The sequence below is a fragment of the Sparus aurata genome, chromosome 16, assembly GCF_900880675.1.
Source record: "Sparus aurata chromosome 16, fSpaAur1.1, whole genome shotgun sequence".
Classification (NCBI taxonomy): Eukaryota; Metazoa; Chordata; class Actinopteri; order Spariformes; family Sparidae; genus Sparus; species Sparus aurata.
The window spans coordinates 22,093,408-22,116,254 of NC_044202.1; positions in this window are offsets into that span (position 1 = coordinate 22,093,408).

Consider the following 22,847-nt stretch of genomic DNA (forward strand, 5'->3'; position numbering starts at 1 on the left):
CCAAAACAAAAAGGTTTCCAAATTTCTTGTCCAGTGTAACCCAAGTCTCCATAATCAAATCAAATCAAATCAAATCAATTTTATTTGTATAGCCCAAAATCACAATCACATCACCTCAGTGAGCTTTACAATCTGTGCAGTGAATGACATCCTCTGTCCTTAGACAAAAAAGGGAAATAAAAGACGGAAGAAACCTCAGGAAGAGCTACAATTTACAAATTGCATTGACAGAACATCTGATACAAATTATAATAAATGTAAAGTGTGGATCCAGGGGACGACTGTGCAGGCCACAGGCTTCGCCAAGTGGAGCCCGAGCCACCCAATCACCTCTCTATCGTGGTGACCTGGAAGAGGCCAGGACATACAAGTTAATCAGCAGTAAAACATAGAAGATCAGAATGAAGAGGCATCAAATTTTACTGAAGTACAGATACAAGGAGATAGTAAAACAGAGGAGAGCAATGATTCAGCGGAGCCCAGGGTATGACGATCGAGATCCATCAGAAAAGCCCAGAGATCTTAATTCATTTGAAAAAGAATATAGTTACACCCTTGACGCACAGTTGAGCTTGTGCACCAACTTCAGATGGGGTGCATGCTAACACTTTTAGCTTACAAGCTAGGGTGAATACTTTAGGGTGTAATAGGGTGTAAATAACATTTTTTATGTGTACATTAATGGTCCTCTTTTTAAGCTGAAGGAAGAATTGTGTGAAGGTGCCAACCAAGGAGACAAACAGTCTACTACTCTTACAGCAGCTGCTCCCTCATGCTGTAAGGTGAATTTGGAGTTAAGTATTGCAACTTAGTAAATACTGATTGCTCAGTGGCGTGCACTGGTGTAAATGACTCCCTAAAAACATCACTCTGAATGTGATATCTAGTCTGCCACCATAGAAGGCGGAAAGGGAGGGTGTTTCCTCTTACCACCAGGACTTGAGACCTTTCAAAACCAGCATTCTTTCTACTATATAAGTAAGTTACAAAACCACCCCACTTAATAAGACAACGGGATGTTTTCACAGCACTATTGATTAGGGGTATTGTTCTCCCACTTTCAGGTGGCATTAGTTTAAATGTGTCCACTGTTCTAAAGACACCATAAGCCTCTTCATGGTGATTAAATATTACATTCACAATCAGAATATCAATCAAGCCTTGCATAAAAATGCTCACTGCTTTGGATTTAGCCAATTTATTTTGAGAGAATATTGACTGAAAATTAGACCAGACGGGGCGCCCCTGTAGCTCTGGTAGAGCATGTGCCCCGAATACAAAAGGCTGAGTCCTTAGCAGCAGACCTAGTTTGACTTCAACCTGCAGCCCTTTGCTTCCTCTCATCATTTATCTTTCCCCCATTTTTCATGTAGACTCTCCAGCTGTCCTGTCAAATACAGGCACAAAAAGACTCAAACTCAAAAGAATTGCTGTTTTTTTTTCCTTAAATACTTGATTTAACACTTGAAACAATGATGACATGAATTTATTTTATTTAAAATGTTGTTACACTCAATGGCAAATGTATTTCTGCATTAGTGTGGGGCAAGGAACATAATTGAAATGATTTGGACTGTAACAACAGACTGTTATGCAACTTTAAGCCAATTTTTTGTCATACATGGCAGTTAAAATACAGAGACAGAAAACAGCTGAACAATGAAGTTAAAGAATGCATAATGTAATGTTATGTTTGCAGACACTAGCTGTGCATAACTTTATGTTAACTTGGAGGTGATGAAGAAAGAGTTAACATCAGAAAATCAATTTCCACAAACTCAAACACATTCCAAGTGTTGATAATGCTGATACATATTATGCAACAAACTTGTGCACTGGCATATCTGTGTTACTAGAGGAGGTGATTGTAATGCCAGCTTAACTCTCCTCTTAGATCATACGGACCTTATCGGCTGGCAGCTTTGTATCTGGGCTAGACACAGGGAGGGTTGTCCCTTAATACACACCAAGCTTGAAAGTTACTTGGTTTTGGCATTTGCTACCAGGCTGCTCTTGGAGGGGCAGCCCTTCAGATATGCAGCCTGCCCGCTCTCTGTAGCCCAGAGACACTCAGGTGGGTCCAGAGGAGAAGTATAAACCAAGAAGAGCAGCTGCCATGTGGTCAGGAACAACTGCAAGAGGCGTAGAGGGTGGTGTGTTTACTGGGGAAACTACACAATCCTCTGTGTTAACATCACCATTAAGCATCAGAGGAGTAGTTAATCATTTAGTTGTAGTTCATTTACAGTAGTTGAGTAGCTCAGTATGTATGTTTCTCTCAACACTAAGGGTGACATAACTGTCACTCCTGTATTGTCATTCCTGACAGACACATGCACTCACACGAGGAATACCTTGCTGTCTTTGTGTGTGCGTGCGTGTGTGTGTGTGTGCAGGTGTGTGTGTGTGTGTGTGTGTGTTCAGAGACTCGGAGCAGCTCTTAGCTCATTAATGTAACACGCTACTAAGCACAGGTTCTGCAGAGCTGCACCACTGACTCGCACAATCTACTGGGAGACCGGCAAACATATTTCATAACTCTTTATCCACCATTGTCTTTTTCTCTTTGTCTGTCTCTCATCCATGGTTTTCTTCTCAGGCTTTACCTCCTCATCATCACTTTAGCACCTTTCCCTTTCTTCTCATCTTATGTTCTTTCCCTATTTGTATGCTTTACCACCTTTTACCATCTTCTTTAATGCTGTAGCAATGCAGTGTAGACTTCATGAATGGTCCTTCAAAAGTTTTCACTATGACACTAAAAAACCATCATAGTCCATCAAGTCTTCATAACTATGTAACTTCTGGAGTGATTTCAAGGTAATAGAGTTGTGGTTGAAAGGACCAAATTGTGTATATATATATATATATATATATATATATATATATATATATATATATATATGTATATATATATATATATATATATATATATATATATATAGATATAGTCATTTACCTGAGTAAATTCCTCTTTAAGGCAATTATTGCAAAGAACTTTATGCAAATAACTGTTAAAGAGTAAATAAATCCCAACTTTAGAGCAAAATAAATCAGGATTCTACAATATTTCCTTCACTAACTATAATGATATAAAATCAAGGTTTTGCTACATAGTCTAGATATGTATTAATGTAAAAGCAATGACCCATACTTGCTCAGTAGTTAGCAACTTAAAGTTAGTTAGTTAGTTAAATGAATAACTCCTAACTCCTCATTGGCTTTCTCTACCAAGCCTTTTCCTCGCCAATGTCTGACCTCTGGCGAACAAAATGGATGATCTGTGGCTGCAGATTACCACCTACAATGGACTATGAACTGCAGCGATATACCCAACAGTGCTATCAAGTTTACAGGGCGCGACGTCTTCCAAACGGACAGAACAGCTGTTGACTCTGGTAAAACCAGAGGTGGAGGTCTGTGCATTTATGTCAACAAAACTTGGTGCACGAACACAACCTCCATCGGGAGTCACCGCTCAGCTAACCTAGAGTATCTCATGGTTAAGTGTAGACCTTTCTATCTGCCCAGAGAGCATACATCTACTGTTGTGACTGCAGCTTATATACCACCGGATGCTAATGCTAATGCAATGAAAGAACTGCATACTGCTATTAGCAAACAACCCGCCCTCCATCCTGAGGCAGCCTTTATTGTTGCGGGTGACTTCAATCACTCAAACTTGATGACTGTACTACCCAAATACTCACCAACTTGTCTCCTGCCCCACCAGAGGAGACAAGACGCTGGACCCTGTCAACACAAACATGGCTGATGCCTACAAAGCTGTCCCCCTCCCCCACCTCGGACAATCTGACCACCTCTCACTGTTCCTACTGCCTAAGGCCATGTCCACAGGTACCAAAATATCCTTTTCCCCCCGTCTACCTTGGCATTGTTTCAAGAATATTTGTGTCCCAACGGATCCATTGTAAATTACTCAACACGCTGTAGTTCATATTTCAGGCCTATAGGTGGTGCTTGAAATTCACCAAAAATGGAGAAGAAGAGACGTAAAGCATGTAAAGCTTGTGCACTGTATACAAACAGACAGTAGAAGGAGAAACCGAACACAACAAGAAGAGGATGAAAATGGCTAGTCGGTTGTCCATAATCCCTTTTTCGCTCAGTGTAGTGGCAGAGGAGCATAATATTTTGCCCTAGTGACCCTAATAGGCTCAATATCTTCTGCGGCACGAACAAAAGTATGTTGTCCGTCGTTGTTGTTGTTGTTGAGACGGGGGTAAGAGGTCGAAGTCGAGAGGTCAAGGGTTGGGGCGATGGCGTCATGGATAAGCAAAGTACCAATTTACCACCCATACTGGACCCCTACCAATTCACCTACCGCTAGAACAGGAGTACAGGAGACGCCAACACTACGGCGCTTCACTCCACCCTCTCCCACCTCGACAATGGTAACACCTACGTGAGAATGCTGTTCATCGACAGCTCAGCATTCAACACCATCATCCCCTCCAAAGTGATCACCACCCTCAGTGACCTCGGCATCTCCCACTGCAACTGGATTCTGGACTTCCTAACCAACAGACCACAGTCTGTTAGGTTAGATCACGACACCTCATCAAAGCTCATCCTGAACACTGGCTTTCCACAAGGATGCGTGCTGAGCCCCCTCCTTTACTACTTTCACAGACGACACAACGGTGATTGGTCTCATCAGCAACAACTATGAGTTGGCCTACAGGGAGGAGGTCCAGCACCTAACAGAGTGGTGTGCCAACAACAACTTGGCTCTCAACACCAAGAACACCAAAGAGCTCATTGTAGACTACAGAAAGTCAAATGATGACACACACACACCCATCTGTATTAATGGGACAGAGGTTGAGCATGTCACCAGCTTCAAGTTTCTGTGTGTCCACATCTCCAAGGATCTCTCTTGGACCCTCAACACCTCCACCCTGATCAAGAAGGCTCACTCTTCTTCCTGAGGAGACTAAAGAAGGTCCACCTTTCTCCTCAGATTCTGGTGAACCTCTGTCACTGCACCATTGAGTACATCCTTACTAACTGTGTCACAGTTTGGTATGGCAACTGCTCTGTGTCTGACTGGAAAGCACTGCGGAGGGTGGTGAAAACTGCCCAATGTGTCACTGGTTCCTCACTCCCCTCTATCAAGGCTCTCAAGAGCAAGCGAAGTCTGCGAAAGGCACGTGGCATTGTCAGTCACCATTTTCATCCCAACTACAGACTGTTCACCCTCCTCCTCACTGGGAGACGCTACAGATCACTCTGCACCTGGACCAGCAAGTTCAGGGAAAGCTTTTTCCCTGTGTCTATTACCCTTCTGAACTCCACACCCCGGTGAACACCCTCCTTGCAGCTTTTGTGTTACCCCCTCGCGAAACGGTCGTATCGCAGATGTTAAATGTCACGTTTGACTGCTTTCTCTTTCTAATTTAAGTTATTTCCACACTGCACACATTGTATCTACAGGTTTGCCAGATTAACGTTACGTGCACTTCTGAGTTCTGTCACAAATTGTGCTATGACGTTGAAAAAAAAAATTAGCCTTGGGTCCGTGTTTCAAAATTGCCATTCCCTTATCAGTGGAAAAATGCCCATATCGGTCCGATCCTGATCCAGCAGATCGGATCGGGACATCCCTAGTCACAGCCTACAAAAGCAGGAGTGCCTCAATCATGTGTGTGGCCATACTGCAGCATAAGCTGAACATTATATCCTCGCTTTGATCCCCTATAGAAAGAGTGCGCTGTGAAGCCTACTTCGCCTCCAGAGAACCAGCCACTGACAGTAGCCACAGCAGGGGTGAGATACATGCTGTCGAATGTGAATATAAATAAGGCTGCTGGTCCGGATTATTTATCCGGCCATGTACTAAAATCATGTGGCAATTTTAACTAGCTGCTGCATTTCTGACATTTTTAACATCTCACCCTTAAAGGAGACTGTTCCCTCATGCCTCAAGACAACCATCATCGTTCCTGTGCCTAAAATGTTAACCGGGTCCAGTCATGACAGATACTGTCAGATACACTCACCCCTATCCTGTTGAAGTGCTTTGAGGACCTGGTTCTCGTGCACATTAAAGGGATTAAACACCCCTGCCAGTATGTACAATCCCGTATGCTTTAAGAACAAATAGATCCACAGAGGATGCCATATATACTGCCTTCCACTCAGTCTTCACACACCTGGAAAATAAGAACAGATACATCAGAATGCTGTTTGTTGATTTCAGCTCAGCATTCAATACAATCTTATCCATGGAGCTGATTGGAAAATGTAACGCCTGACTACAACACTCATAACACTCAACTGCAATTAGATATTAAGACTTCTTCACAGGCAGACTACAGACAGTTCACTATCACTGTGCACATTCATATTTGAAGGTTCTACAAAGTATATCCAGCCATAAAAAAGCCTGAAAAGGCAAGCTTTGACATGAAAGTAAAGAGACTCTTTACAACTGAGATGATACACCATCTCATCAAGTCATATCGGTGTGAGCTGGCAGGTTTGCATAACGTTCCAGAGCGGCACATTGCAAGTTTTTGCAAGTTTCAACTTATCTTGTTGCAAATCGTTGGTCTGAACAAGACATAACACTCCAATCACAGCTGCGTGTCTTTGCACATCAGTGTAATGTTTTCACATTGTATATTGTGATGTGGATGATGCAGGGAAAGTAGTGCAACTCAGATTATAATTTATACAACAAATTACATTTTGCTGTTGCAGTTGTGGTTGCCACTAATACCTCCTAAACTTTACCGGACTGGTCATTTTTTTTCTCTCTTTAGAGAGGTTACGTTTGAGTGTCCCCTCACAGCCACCTTACTCTTGTTCCCCATGGCATGCTAATCAGGCATTTTTGTCACAAAGTACAAATGTGTGTACGTGTTAGGCCATGTTGACTGACAGACGGCCTCTGTAATAGCAGGTGTTGCCGTCGAGATGTGCAACAGCTTGGCCCTCCTCACCCAACCTTAGCATTGCTCTCTGGAGGCCAACATGAAGACAGCAGCCACACAACACACACAGACCTTGTCCCATTGTTATCATTAAACTAAGGTAGGAGCTGGTCTAAGAAATAGAATATTGCTGCTCATTTTAATTGTTATTTATTATCGTTTTACTTACTTTTTAATTACACATTTCACAAAAGGGGCCTCTGTATTTCAGTTAGAAATGCATGTCTCTTATTAACTCAGTTACAATTCAATTAAGTTCAAAACAGAACTTCTGTATTTTTCCTTAGGCGAGCAATTAAGATGTTTTCAATGAATAATTAATGTTAAAATGCCCAGATATGTATAATTCTACAGACATCTTTTAGAATTTGTATTTTGTTACTTAGAGGTGACAGAAGATTGGAGTTCAAATCAACTGTCAATGGGCCCCATGTCATCCACTTCCAAAAAAGACAGGTGAGGCTTTTGTATTGGCACTTTTGGCTGTGCCAAGTCAAACTGTGTAGCGCTGATTTATCTTTTTTTTTGCATTTTGTGTAGCGTCCTACTTGGCTTGTGTATAGCACTTTGACACAATGAGCTGCATTTAGGCAACACGTGTTTAAGCAATTACGAAAACAAGTCATACATTCACATGCTTGAGTACTCCATGTTTGTTACATGTTATTATGGATCCCGTTTATGTTTTGGCAAAGACCCGCCCTACTCCATCTCCAATTGGTTGACTTCATTGGACTGTGTTCTCTGTTCTTGTTTCCTGTTTTAATGTATCATTATGAAGAAAATGTTGATTGCAAAATGCAATTGCTTTATAAGGTGGTCCTGAAAGTCAAAATACAACAGCACTTCCCAAATAGGACATTTCACAACACACAACAGCATTTCCCGCAACACAATGAAATTTCAGAAAACACAATGAAATTTCAGAAAACACAACATTTCATGAAACATAATATAGGTCAAACCTGTGAATTATACTAGTTTTACTTAATTTAAGTTTATACACTATTTATCCATTTTCCCACAAGTATATCACCGCATACACACAGCATTTCCTCTATTTACACACATCAATTAAAAATGATTGACTAAAGCTCTAATTTAACTCTCTCCATTTTCTTTAGTGAAGTGGAATTTCCTCTGCAGAGATAAACCTGTGTCCATTCTACGAATCAATAATCCGTTTATAAATATGTTATTAATAAAGAGTTAAGCTGCATATATATTTCATGGCAGAGGAAGGGAGCGTTTCCCTGAGGCCACGGGACTTTACTCCGTATCGTTCATTTATAATTAATCTGCACCACTTGGGACTTGGTGAATTAGGAATCATGCCACAGACTGGAGCTCTGTTCTGTTGCAGCTTGCATACATGGGAGGTCCTTCTCTCACTGCTGTTATTAAAACGGAAAAGGGTGAGAGAGTCCAGGACCTATTATGTTGCAAATATGATATAGGTGAATTGTATCTAACAAGGGCATGAGTGACAGTCACACTGATATACTTGACCAAGAGGCAAATTATTTTTTCAGATTATCTTTAACAATTGTCTTCAAAAATACAGATCTGCCTCTATTTTCATTGATCATGTTTCCTTATATAGCAAATATGTTTGACTCCCAATTCGTTATATATAGCAGCTTGGTAAGAGGCCCAAAGCTTCAGACTGTACATTTTTGGATCAACGAATACTCATACCTCAATGACAAATAGGTTGATTGTGAGCATATCCCAAAACAACATATATTATTGTTCCCAAAAACACATGATCATTTAGTGGTTTGTAGGTTTAGGCACTAAAACTATTTGGTCGGGTTTAGGAAAACATTTTGGTTTGGGTTAAAATCACTAGGTTGCTTAAGGGACTTACAACAAGTAACTTACATCGTTGGATGTGACGTTACTTCTCTACATTAGCATACTCAAAGAACTCACTTTTGGGTGTGGCCTCTGGTTTCACACTTGACGTGAACATTGGTCACACGTCACTCCTCAAATCCTCCTTTGAAGCAGTTATGACTTTTACTACCGCTAGAGGTCACTGCCTAACAAGAAACATAAATATGGGTAGTAGAGGCTGCTTTCATTTTTGGCTTTATATAGTATTTTTTATTTTTTATTTTTTGGACTTGCAGGTCATTGCAGGCACAACTACCAGTTAGACTTTCAAAATAAAGTTTGCTGATAAATATTCACTTGGCATGTCTTTTTGGATTATTAATGGTATCTGTGTACTTAGTAACAGTCCTGTGTCTGTGACACTTTTTCCATTGGATTGGGTGGGTCCTGTGCAAAATGCAAACACACATATTGCAGTGTTAAAAACAAAATGGATCACAACTTCCCTTAATTGACTAACTTCCTTTGCAGAGTGTCACTTTGCAGCTATGCTGATGAAAAATGACAAAAACTAATTAGGGATTTTGACATATTTAATTGGCATTTATACCTCACAAACAAAGAAACCAGCATAAGCATTACATTTTGTATAATTTATTTTTGTTGCACTGGTAGCATTCTGTCAGGCTAAAATTGTACCTTATGGTGGGTTAACTTTGGCCTGTTGATAGTGTGGGGTCAGATCAAATAATATAGTTTTGAGAGGCTGCCAATTTTTCAGGTGTTTTTTTCAGGTTTTTTTAGTGTGATTTGGAATCCAGGAGTATGCCTTCTGTTGCTTCAAGGAAACTGGTGGATTTCCCGGGGTTAGAATTTGTTGTCAACATTTGGAATGATGTGATTACACAACTCAACACAAAATATAACACAAGTCTAGTTGTTTTTTAACATTACAGAAATGTAACATATTGTATCTTTAACCACAAATCATATACTCTTACTTACTTACTGTGAAATACTGCTTATCCAATAGAAACCATGCAGAATTTAAACCTCCAGAAGCAGTACCCTGAATTGTTTTGACATTGCATTTTGATGGTCCTGGATCAGACAGATGAGCCAAAATAGAGGGATGGAGTACATGCAAACACACGCACCCACACCCACACATATACACACAAAGGGGTCCAGTCTGCTATTGTCTCTGGTTAATCAGGGGTGGACTGACATTGCCATCACATTCCCCCAAAAAACAAAAGACCTGCTGCAGATGTGAGGGAGCTATATCAGTGTAGCATCTCCCAGGCAGCACCAGGGCAGCCAGGCAGGCAAGAAGAAAGGCCCAATTGCTGGAGGATGGCTGCAGGCAAGGAGAAAGACACTGCTGACAAATGCATTAATTACTTTATCAACTTCATTTTGCAATTAACCTTACAAGCCACCTTCCAGGTAAACCAGCCAGGGGAAGATGTGCAGGGCTCTGGGGCTGGTGAGTCCTCATCAACCCACAGAAAAAGTCAGAGTCAGAGAAAAGATGAGGTGACGAAAGAATCCTGAAGACAATAGTTTCCCCTGCTCTTTACAAAAGCAAAGACAAAAGTGACCAGATAAGATTGTTGTTTACCATGCTTTAGAGGTTTCCACCATTTCCAGTTGTGATTACCAAACATTAATTTATGCACTATTTAATATATGTTTCCATTTACCGCTTCATTTGCACTTTCAATTATTTCTCAATATCCATGTGTCAACTGATGATGGTCTTTTCTTTATCCCTCCCTCTGTTAGCTTGTTAACCCGCGCCTTACTGTTTCCATCTCAGGCTGGCGTTGGCCTCTTCTTTCATTATCTGCAAGACGGAGAGGAAGCTTTGGCAAAATCAGAAAAGGAAGAGAGAAACACAATTCAGGAAAGTTTGATAATAGCATCAGTGGTTGACCCAGAAGAATTAATGGTGCTGTATCATTAGTCTACATTTAGAGTCAATGCTCAGGCCAGTCAATTTGCTCTTGTGCAAAAGAGATACAAATTTCTCTCCATGACGTGTTTTGACACAAAAACATGGTGGTAAACAAAGACCTGTTACTTGTTTTCCCATTAAACTTTATCCAGTTGTAGCTGGTCTCCCTCCTTGTCTACGAGTGGAAAAAGCTGTGGTTGCATCACGTGATACATCTGGACATGCTAAACATCACAGTGAAAAGATGTACTGTTCTTAACATTTATATTTAGGGCATTTAGCAGACGCTTTTGTCCAAAGTGACTTACAATAAGTTATTTGTCACAAGAAAGAAACCGAAACATATAATTGTCAATAAAGTAAATAAGAAAAAATAAAAACAATTTTAAAGGCCTCGTCTGAGCATAGTAGCTGCTATTCATCAAGGATACGTTAAGTACATAAGTGCTATGATTTAAGTGCTAAGGGTGCATATATGTTTTATTTTAGTTTTTTGTTGGGGGGGTGGAAAGGAGTCATGCTGAGCGGGTCGAGGTGAAGTCTGAACAATTAAGTCTTGAGTCTTTTGCAGAAAATAGCGAATTGCAATGTGGGTACTGGAAGAGGAGGGAAAAGAGAGGAACAATTGTGTGTCGTCTGCATAACAGTGGTAAGACAATCCATGTGATGTGATTTCAGAGCCTAGTGATCTAGTGTAAAGTGAAAACAGAAGTGGTCCTAGTATTGAGCCTTGAGGGACACCAGTTTCCAGAAAGCAGGGTTTGGAAAAGGAGCCATTCCATGGGACCTGAAAGGTGCGATTTGTCAGGTATGATGTGAACCAGGTTAGAGCAAATCTGCAATGCCATGTTCAGCCATAGTGGAGAGGAGGATTTGGTGGTGTACTGTATCAAATGCAGAAGATAAGTCAAGGAGAATGAGGTCTGATTAGAGGGATGAGGCTCTGGTGGCTCAGAGTGACTCAGTCACTGTGAGGAGTAAATGAGGGTCTGATGTCTTTCAATTTCTTGGTAAAGTAAGTTGCAAAGTCATCAGCAATGAGGAAGGAAGGGGGAGGGGTAGGAGGGGTGAGAAGGGAAAAGAACAAGGAGAATAGTTTTCTGGGGTTTGAGGCAGAGGAGTTGATCTTTGACAGTGTGGCAGCACGAGGAGCATGCTCTGGGCAGCAATTTGTTAAGAATACATTTTATTCCAAACAACGCCACCCTGGGGGTTTCACCCAGGGACCCTTTTTTGTTCTTTTAAAGGACAACTTGTCAACTAAATAAGGCATTCAGGTCCGTTTTACAATAGAGGCAGAGACAGTATTTCTGGGTACAAAACATTTATTAACTTCAATTTTAAAAGTCCTAAAACTTCACCATTAAGAGGTCACTTACTGGGGGCAAAAAGGGGAACCAATCAGGGCTGAGACTTACTGGGGGAGATGGGTCCAAAACAAAGCGGATCCCAGGAACACCACACATTGAGTAAATAAAAGTGAAACAAAATCAACCCAAAAGTGCAAAACACAAGAGGGACACCGCCACCTGGACACCAATCCGCCACCCTAGGCTCAGCACCTGAATGGGGGAAGTCAGAGGACAGCAGGTGAGAAAAACAAACAAAATCACAAGAAATCAAGAAGACTTAATTTATCAAATCTCTAATAATTACCACAATAGCAAATCAAATAGAATTAACAAAATCTACATAATCACAAATGAGATTTACTTACAACCCGCAAGGACCAAAATAACCGTAAACCTAACATTAATCAAAATTACAGGTTGAAGTGAAACCAATTGTTACAAAGAAAATAAAGAAAGTTCCATAAAGAGCAACTGGTCACAATGAAAATTAAATAAACTTCCCCAGTGTTCTCTCTCTCTCTCTCTCTCACACACACACACACACACACACACTAAGATGTGACAGTACACAGTTCAATATGGCGTCGCAGAGCAACAGTTCAGCCACGGCAAAGCTAAAACCAGACCTGGACAGGGCTAACGCTTAGCCAGCTGTAGTGAGCAGCCAGGAGCCGTGTCAATCCAAGCAATGCATCGGAGCAGCAAAGCAACGCAGCTGTTAGCGGTGAGCAGCAAAGCAGCGAGCCGCGAGGCAAAGTAGCTAAGCAAAGCAGCAGTGATTTCTTGCAGGTTAGCGGTTGCTATGCCGCTACACAGGTGTCTTTACCCTACAACAAAAGAACAGATAAGTGCAACTTACAAGTGGCTGGAGGAGGAAGCTAAAGTCACTGTGCTACATACCGATCAGGCAATCATGGTCGGCACGGCGTGGAGCAAAGCGATCAGCTACACGCTGACCAGCAGCAGATTTATATTTAATAGGGCTGTCAAAGTTAACACGTTAATAACTCGTTAACGCAACATCCTCTTAATGCCGTTAATTTTTTTAACGCGCAATTAACGCTCTGTATTAAAAAAAAAGAAAAGAAATGCGCATTGTTTGATTTATGGCCATCGATGGCACCTGTAGTCTTGATCCAGAGGGTGGCAGAAGAATAAGAAAGGGAATCACAAGAAGAAGAAGCAGTGTTGGCGTTTGGGAAAAACACGGTCACAAGACTGAAAAGCGAAAGTGAAAGGAAATGGAGAAAGGACTTATGAACGGCAAATTTACTTTCAAAACACTGCCAGATGGTTCGGTCGATAAGACAAAAGTTATCTGCATGTACTGTCGACATGAAATGAGTTACCAATGAAGTACGTCGAGTCTCAAATATCATTTGCAAGCCAAACACACGGCAGATGCAGAGAAGAGACCCCCCCCCCCCCCCCCTCGCTAAAAGCTGACATCACCATGTTTTGATCCCATTTTGAGCCTTTTATTTTCCTGCATGATTTGAAGCGCATGCGCCTCGAGTTTTCCACCGAGTTGGTTACCGACCGTGGCGGTTACCATGGTAATTAAAATTTAAACGGTAACCTTCACCGTCGGGAATTTTACCATGGTTTACCGTGACACCGGTAACCGTTACATCCCTAACTACTTAATACTGCTACAACAGGTATAAGGCAGATTTGGGCAGAGGGCAGAACTCATTCAAAAAAAAAAACGAGGGCAAATTACAGGCCCTGCTTTGACATCAGTGCCCATGAAAACTATGCAGGAAAAACATAATGGATAAAGTAACCTAATTTCTTTGGCAGTTTGAGAATAAGAGGAATGAAATGTCTTTCTAGAGAATCTGTTTGTTTCAGAGAAGGGCAGTCTGGTGATGAAGTCCATGTATATGTATGACCATGGGCACCAGGGTACAAAAAGATAGTGCAGAATACCAGCAGGGCAGCTCTGTTGAGTCAGGCACAGACAGGGCATGCTGAAACATTCTCAACAACATCATGTTCCATGGAAGGCTTTTCTTTCCGGAGTGTCAGGGAGCAGTGTCAGCAGAGATAGTTGGATAAACAGCTGTTTTGGGGGACAGCCATCCGGCACAAGTGTATCAGCTATGGCCTCCCTGACTTTAGACTCAATCCCCATGTGATAGCACTAACTACACAGGGAGAAGAGATAATGTTAGGGGGTTAACAACGTGGAGAGGGTAAGTGAAACTGGTGAGATAGGGTGTCAGGTTTGACATTTTTGAGCGTGGGCAATATGACAGCGTGAAATTGAAAAAGAAAAGGGCCTAACTTGCTCATCTAATGTTGAGCCATTTAGCAGTGCAAAAGTACTCCATGTTCTTTTGGTTACCAGGAAAGGGTGCCCTGCTCTCTCTCGTCAATGCCTTCACTCATCCAGTGACATCTTAACCATTAGCAGTTCTCCATTTCTCTCAGTGGTTATGAGTTTTCAGGACAGGAATGCACACGGGTGTAGCCTGTTGTCCAATGGAGAGTGCTGAGAGAGGACTGCCCCAATGCTAATGTCAAAGGCATCCACCTTTTCCACAAACTGAAGATGGGGGTTCAGGAGAGTAATGATGGGAAGAGAGATTAACTCTCTCTCAGATTTCTCAAGGCTAGGGGCCCCATTTAGATGATCTATAGCCCATTATCTAAAGCGCAAAGTGCTAATGTGTTTAGGGTTTTTCAAAGTCCATTTTGCTAGTTAAACGACGGATAATTTGGTTGCAAATTGAAGTGCATGGCGCAAAGGGTTTGCATTTAAACTCTAAGCTCTGACTTAGTCATGGGAGTGTTCTGGGTGGAACATATGTTAAACCAATCCGAGTGTCTCCCATTCCCTTTGAGAGGCAGGTGGGCCAGGTCCTGGCACATATCAAACAGTAGCATTCATCTTCAGTGAGGGAGGGGGATGTGTTCCTCAGCTGCTGCACCCTCTGCCCCACCATTTCACAATCATCTGTTCCATCAACAACTCTGTTTGACTGCATATGAAAAAGTACACTGATATTAAACTGAGGAAGAGGAGGAGGAGGAGCGCTACTGCGCATCCATGTATGTGTGTGATCTCAGTCCATGGATCAAGGGGGACAGGTCATAAAAAAATCGTTCTGATCAATTACAGGTGGGATAAGAGAGGAAAAAAAATATTAATGACACTACCTGCAGCGATCCTCAAGCAGCAGAAACAATGAATCTCTACATTAACATGCGCAAGCAACAGCTGGTAAAAGTAACTGATTATTTAAAACTCCTGACTTGGTTAGTATTTTATGTTAATTAATGTTCTGTGTTCTTCTACACATGAAAAGGTAACACAACATCCAGATCTTTGATACAGGACATTACTGCGTTCGTTGACATATGTAAAATAACTGAAAATAGCCTCTCTAATCATTAAACCAGAGCATATGCACGGCGTGAACCCGCCTTTTTAGGTGCATCTAACTAGCTGAATAGTGGGCTCTTTAAATAGCAGGAAATAGACTGCCTTTGACTTTAGACCAGCTTTTTGTTGGTCTGTGTCACATTGGCTTTCCACTGCCTCAAGATTGCAATCTGCCGTCAGACTGCCTGACCACCCCTCATTTTAAGACCAATATTAGGGTGGGAACAAGAATTTGCTGTTTATGCAACGTAGGTGCGGGGCATACAAAAATGACAACTGTATAGTTCTGAAACTAGCAAAGACACTTGTGCTGCGCTGTTAACCATCTTGTGCTGAGCATAAGATAGAGCCCTAGGTATGCTTGAAAGGACCACTGAAACATGACCTGAGGTGAGGTTTAAGCATGCAGTGGAGCAAACACTCTGCTGAAATTTCTGATGAAATTAATGAATTTCTGATCCAGTTTCTTTTAAATGCATATAAATTCCCATTAGATTAAATGTAAAATCTAAAACATTTAACCATCTACCATCTAGCCATCTAGATGGTAGATGGTAGATGTATCATCTAGTACTAGCCTTCCAAGTTTAGATTTATGTTTAATTGGTTAAAATGTTGTATGGAAAATGTAAGTACTAGTATTTTTTTATGCACCCACTTGTATGGAAGATTGTACATGGGTTTCAAACAGTAACTGCTTTGTATGAGGTGCACATGGGTTTTAAATAGGTATAAAGTGAGCTCAGGTAGGAAGGGACATGTTAGGTTCATCAGGGCAGATATGACACACCTGTTCCACCTGGCTCACCTGTATTTAAGGTGGCTGCAGAGCTTGTGGTTCTCTTACTTTAGCAACAAGTATAGCATATTTTCATTAGGAAACTTTACATCACCAGGGGTTCAGGCAAACCAGACATCAGAGGAAAAACTATAATAAATGTTATCCAATAAATATGATCCAGTCACCAAATCAGTGAATAAAGTTATACATTTGTATTTTCAATCCCACAGGCTCCACATGTAATCTCATGGGCTTCACATCTGGGCTCATAGGTTTCATGAGCATTTGTATGGATTTAACATGGGTATCCCATGTAATCCAAAGCGGTTGCACACGTAATTCCATTGGTTTCACATCAGAGTGTACATGAGATTCACACAAGTGCAAGTGTACAAGTGTTCAAGTTTTGCATGAGATATCCATGTAGTTCATCTGAAAGGGGAACCTTGGAGAGATCAGGGAACTCGGTGGATTTTGATTCTGGTCTTATTTGGGATGTGACAGACTCAGAGGGCAATGGAACAGATAAGGAAGGTCATTTCTAAAGACTGGCATGAGATAAACTTAACTTGCACCCCTCCCCAAGCTCATAACCTCACTGATAGACTAGTTAATGTGTGGAGTATGTTCACAAAGCTACGGGAGGCCCAGAATAAGGGGGTTCAAAGGGGAGTTTACAAATGAAAACCTAAGTGTTCATGTTGACCTCGGGCCATGAAAATCCAAACTTGTAATTTTGAATAGTAACCTGCCATCCAGGGCTTTGGCTTCTGAGGGCTCAGGCAAGGACTCAGGAAAGTCTATGTTCAACAGTGAGCATGAGGGATAAACAGGAAAATGAACAGCTCACCGGCATCTTCCTCTTCACAGGTGAGCCCATTATTTTACTGGACAGGAAGCCATGAAGTGTCCCAAACTTAGCACAATAAATACATCAATGTTGCTGGCGTCATCTTGGCTCGTCCCAAATACATTTCACACTTGGATGGGGAGGGTGCTGTGGTGGTGACCGGCTAATGGCTGTGCGAAGGGGACTGACGATAAAGAGGCAACAAAATAATGAGATCAGAAAGAAAACATAACCTAGGATGCAGGACGAGACATGACGGTTGGCCTGTTGGTGGTTTGTGTCCGAATGATTTTTTTGCAAAGTGTGATTGGTGATTCAGGTTGATAAAAAGTGGGCAAGGAAAGTGGAAAGGGCTGGGTTACGTGTCCATGTAGATTGTATCCATTTAAAATTGTCAGATGTGATGCTGAGTTGTGCTGGTACTAATGACAACATACAATTCCTGTAGGTTTTTTTTTTTGTTTGCATGCAGATGAATGTACACAGCAACAATAAAAACACTGGTGAATTCCCTGTCGAGATCTTAGCTTCGGAAGGTTGATATCTTGCAAACACAGTCCATCCAGAATTTTTTTAATTATTTTATTCATTCATTTAAGGACACTATAATATGTTTAAGAAAACTACATAAAAGTAACAATATTTCAGAAACAAGTCATAATATTTTGAGAGTGAATTTGGAATATTTTGAAAAAATAGTCATAATGTTTGAGAAACAAGTGGTAATATCAAGAATATGTAATGTTTCCAGAAAAAAAGTCATACGTCAGAAAAGAAAGGTTAGTATTTCAAAAAAAATATTACTATATGCAATATTTTGTTGGGTTCAAACTGTACAGGAACACACATAAGTCCTAACACTTCCTTTAAGTAAAAATAAGGACGCAATATTTCAAGAATAACAAATAAAAAAAAGTCACACTATTTTATTCCCAGCAGTGACAGAGATACATTTTCTTTTCTAGTCGTCTTTCTAGATTTTTGTTCTTTTCATAGCTAAAGCATATCTAATCTATGTAGCCCAATACTTTGCACTGAATTGTTAAGAGTTTACACATACATGTTTTCAGCTGACAAAGCAGACAGCTCGACCACGCAAGTTTTGGCTTGCCACCTTCCGTCACAGTGGGGTGGATGTATAATGTACAAATTGCAAATTAGCATGAAAACAAATTATTTGACAGTTTCTGGCACATGCATCCCTGTCAGCAAGTATATGAGAGTGTATGCATAGATAGATAGATAGATAGATAGATAGATAGATAGATAGATAGATAGTGTGTGTGTGTGTATATATATATATATATATATATATATATATATATATATATATATATATATATATATATATTTTTTTTTTTTTTTTTTTTTTTTTTTTTTTTTTTTTTTTTTTTTTGTGTATATATTTTTTTTTTATGTACATCACAATGACTGCCAGGCCATGGAAGAAGATGATAAAAGGTTAACACAAACATATGGAACTACTATGAAAGCTGTCCAACACACACATGCATGTGCATCTGCACATGAACATCTCCTCATTAAAACTTCCAATGGAAATCTTGGAGGGAAAGTGTTAATCAGATTTCTAATTGCCATCCCCCCAACCTTCTGAATTTTTGAAGTAGTTGAGTGTTGGTGTTTTTCACTCAGGAAGGAAGGGGGGTGTAGGCCTTTTTCACCACTAGTTGAAATGCTAATTATGACCTGGCAAGAGAACTGAAACACCAAGGCTTGGAGTAGAATGGCAGGACAAATACAACAGCTGTGGCCTGAGCCGATACTGGGACTGGGACAGAATAAGACACAAAGAAAGAGGCAACCACATGAGGACTAAGTGTGAGGATATTGCCCGGACAGAGATTAAATCTGAGAGAGATACTTCATCGGATTTGATAATGGGGACTGGGATCAGGATGTAGTCTGACAATTATATTAGAGCTAAAGATGAAGTTTTGACTGTAGTTTGGATCTCATGAGAGGAAAGGGATTGGGACTAAACCTGGTTCTAATACCAGGAGTGAGATTAAAATTAGACTACATTTTGAGCTGCAAATGCTTTGGTGGCATTCCCTGGCCGTTAGTACAAAGACTGGAACCCTAAATAGAGCTGGTGGAAATAGCCACCCGCCAAAAACATCCCGCTTTGAAAGGTGAACAAAAGACATCTACAACTTTAATTTTTAACAGTTACAGTCCTACAATCCTGCACTATGGCTCCGCTGCAGGCGCTGTCCTCTCAGCAGCCATTAAAAAAAAAATTCAAGCTGAGTGCCCCTGCCTGGCTTCACTTCTTCCACTACGTAGACAAGATGGCGGCCGTTGAGTGCGTAAAGTGTACATCGTTGCACACTCAACGTTTTTGCCGTTATGAGGGCAACATCCGGGTATCTTTAGGTACACTTCTGTTCGCCGCGCTCGATATCGGAACACCCTAAGTACTCAAACTAAGTATAGTAAGTACGGGAAGTATGGATATTGGAACACAGCACAAAACTAGGACTAGGGGCTAATAGAAGTGGGATTTAGTCTAAGGAAAGAATTGTGATTGGGCTAAAATGCAGGACATAACTAGGAATAAGAATGAAACTAATATGGTATGTGATGAATCTGGAACTGTGTATGGGATTTGGATTAAGAGTGGGACTCATGCTCACAATGGTTTGAGCACTGAGTTTGGGATGGGAGTAAAACTGGGACTGCAGCCAAACTGGGATTAACTCTGAATGCAAATTCATAGTTTCCATGTTGATGTATACGTAAGGGCGCCCTTTTGGTCAGATGTCAATGATGCATCCACCCATGTCTGAGAGGGTCCAAACGAACCCAGATGTGGATTCTCACGTTCATATATATATATATATATATATATATATATATATATATATATATATATATATATATATATATATATATATATATATATATATACATATACACTACTCACAATAACTTAGGGATATTGTGAGAGACTCAGTGGATTTCATACATACAGTGTTTGTTTCACTTCAAAGAGTTTTGGGATAGGGAGGCAATTGTATTGGGGTGATAGGCACACCTCATTTTGTGTTTTCCACATAATGCTCTCACTGTGTACAGTGTGCCTTACATATTGGGGCCAATACCAAAAAACTAAAAGACAACCCTTTTCAATGTGGCATCAATTTCAACATTCTGTGGGTATAAAAAGCTGGTATTGTCAGTAAGTCATTCCAAGTTCATCATTCAAACAGCCAAGAACACACAACGTCACTTAACGGAGGAGCAGTGCCACCTGGCCATAGCGCGCCTTCGGGTCAGTGGCATGCAGTCAGATGTTGCTCGTGAACTTGGTGTGTCTCAAAGTGTCATCAGCAGACTTGCATGAAGACACAGAACTACTGGCAGAGTTCATGACAGACCCAGGAGTGGAGCCACACGAGTGACAGACCACAACGATGACCAGTGCCTAAGGACTTATGCATATGCATACCCATGCATATATACACATGTCCTTTATTTATATATATATATATATATATATATATATATATATATATATATATATATATATATATATATATATATATTTATATATATATATATTATATATATATATATATATTTATATACATATATATATATATATATATATATATATATATATATATATATATATATATATATATATATATTTATATACATATATATATTTGTATTGTGTTCACTTTAAAGGTTTCTATATGTGTGATACCCAAGTGACTGTTTTTACTAGATTTAGGAAATCTGCAAGTTACAGCTTATACCGTCTTGGTTTGTTAACTAGATGATCAATATGTTTTTTTATTTTTCACAATTTCAAACTTTACTAATTTCTGACATGGTTAAATAATCCAAACTTGGAAAAAATCTGCCTTTTCGATTAGTGTAGGCTGTCAATACCTGCAACCTCAGGAGTGGGTCCACTTGGGCAGCGCTGCAGTGCCCTGTCATTCTACGCAGAGTTTGCCTTTGATAATTATCAACAAATATCTTGATGTGATCTGTTGTGTGTATTCTCTTTATGTCTGCGACACATTATACAGATACATTAAAACTGTAGTGAAACACTGGTATGATGTTGATATGATGGTCTTCAGGTTGTTTTTCAGGTCTATGTTTGACGAGAACCGCACGTGTCGCAGTAATATAGCCAATACTCTGAATCTTTAGATGATGCGCTGCTGCAGCCTCGCCTGACACACTACTCACTCCGGCAATGTGTCTGCTCTAACCTGTTAACATGGACACCAAAAATGAAAGCGAGATGTTCCGCCATGCATGGGCATTGCTGGGGCAGCCAGTGTCTCCTGTAACAGTCTGTCGGACAATTATCTTTTTCTAGCCATTTTCCAAACCAGTAGGCCTCCATTGTTCTGAAGCTGTATTTTGACCTGTGGCACTCATAATCTTGCTTAGCCAAATATGACCAGGTTCCTCTTTAAGCAACAGATTTATTGTGGTGAGAAGACAGAGTAAGTAGTTTTGTTACTAGTTTCCCATCAGCAGGACTCGGACGTCATACTGGAATTGATACATCAAAACAATGCATAGTCTACTTACAACCGTATTATTCAACATGGATGTAAAGATCAGAGGGGAGGAAGGGGAGCTGCTCCCAGGCCAGAAGAGCATTGAGCCCCTTATTTGTAATTCAAAAAAACGACGCCCATATTAGATGATATATGAGCTCATTTCCTGTCCCATGATTCTCTTTAGATTAAACAATGCGTGAATGTAAATTTGAATCAGAAAAAGGGACAAAAAACATTACATAAAGCACTTGTGTGCATCATCCTGTGGGCAGAGGACAGCAGGTGGAGAAAGAGAGCAATCAAATTGACATTCAGCTAAGAGAGAGAAAGTGTGACATCACTGGACTGCTACAACTGTACTTTATACTGTCTTTGTTTCAGCCACAAGAAACCAACTTTGTTTTCCTGCTTTTTCCATCCTCCTCCACTTCGTTTTTCTCCTCTCCCCGGCCCATCCTGCCAACTCCCCTCTTGCACTCTCCCCCTTCCCTCTTTCTCCTTTTTGATGTGTTTGCCTTCACGGCTTCTGAGCGCTCTCTAATTCCATCTGGCCACAACAGAGAAGGCGGTGCAATGAGAAAAATCATTTCCATATGTGCAAATTAGGGACCCCCCCCCCCCAACCCCACCGCTATACACAAACAGACACAAGCTGCACATTCCCCCCTACACATTGACTGCCAAGGCTGGTAATGGTGATCAAGGGGACAGTTTGTGTTGGCCCTAGGTCTGAGTCTATAAGTTGTCACGACTGTAATGTTACATCAACAACTGTGACCTGTGGAAAATGATGATAATTAAGAAATTAATGACAAGCAGACAACATATTATTATTATTACTATTATTAGTATTATAACTATTATTATTATTGTTTTCCAAATCACACGTGGTGAATACGACAGTTATCTTAGATTGAAAGACCTCCACCTGCAGCGTGATTACCTGTGCTGCGGTTTCATCTGTATATCCTCTGGCGATTTACAACTTTCATGAAAAAAAAAATGTTAGCAGTCAGTTCTTTTGATCTGATGGAAAAGGAGGAATGAGAAGAGAGAGAGACACAGTGACAATTACAGCCATGCGTCCTGCCCTTCAGTTTGCTGAAAAAATATGTCTTCGCCTGTCCATTCCACAAACACTGACACACAGATAATTCCTAAA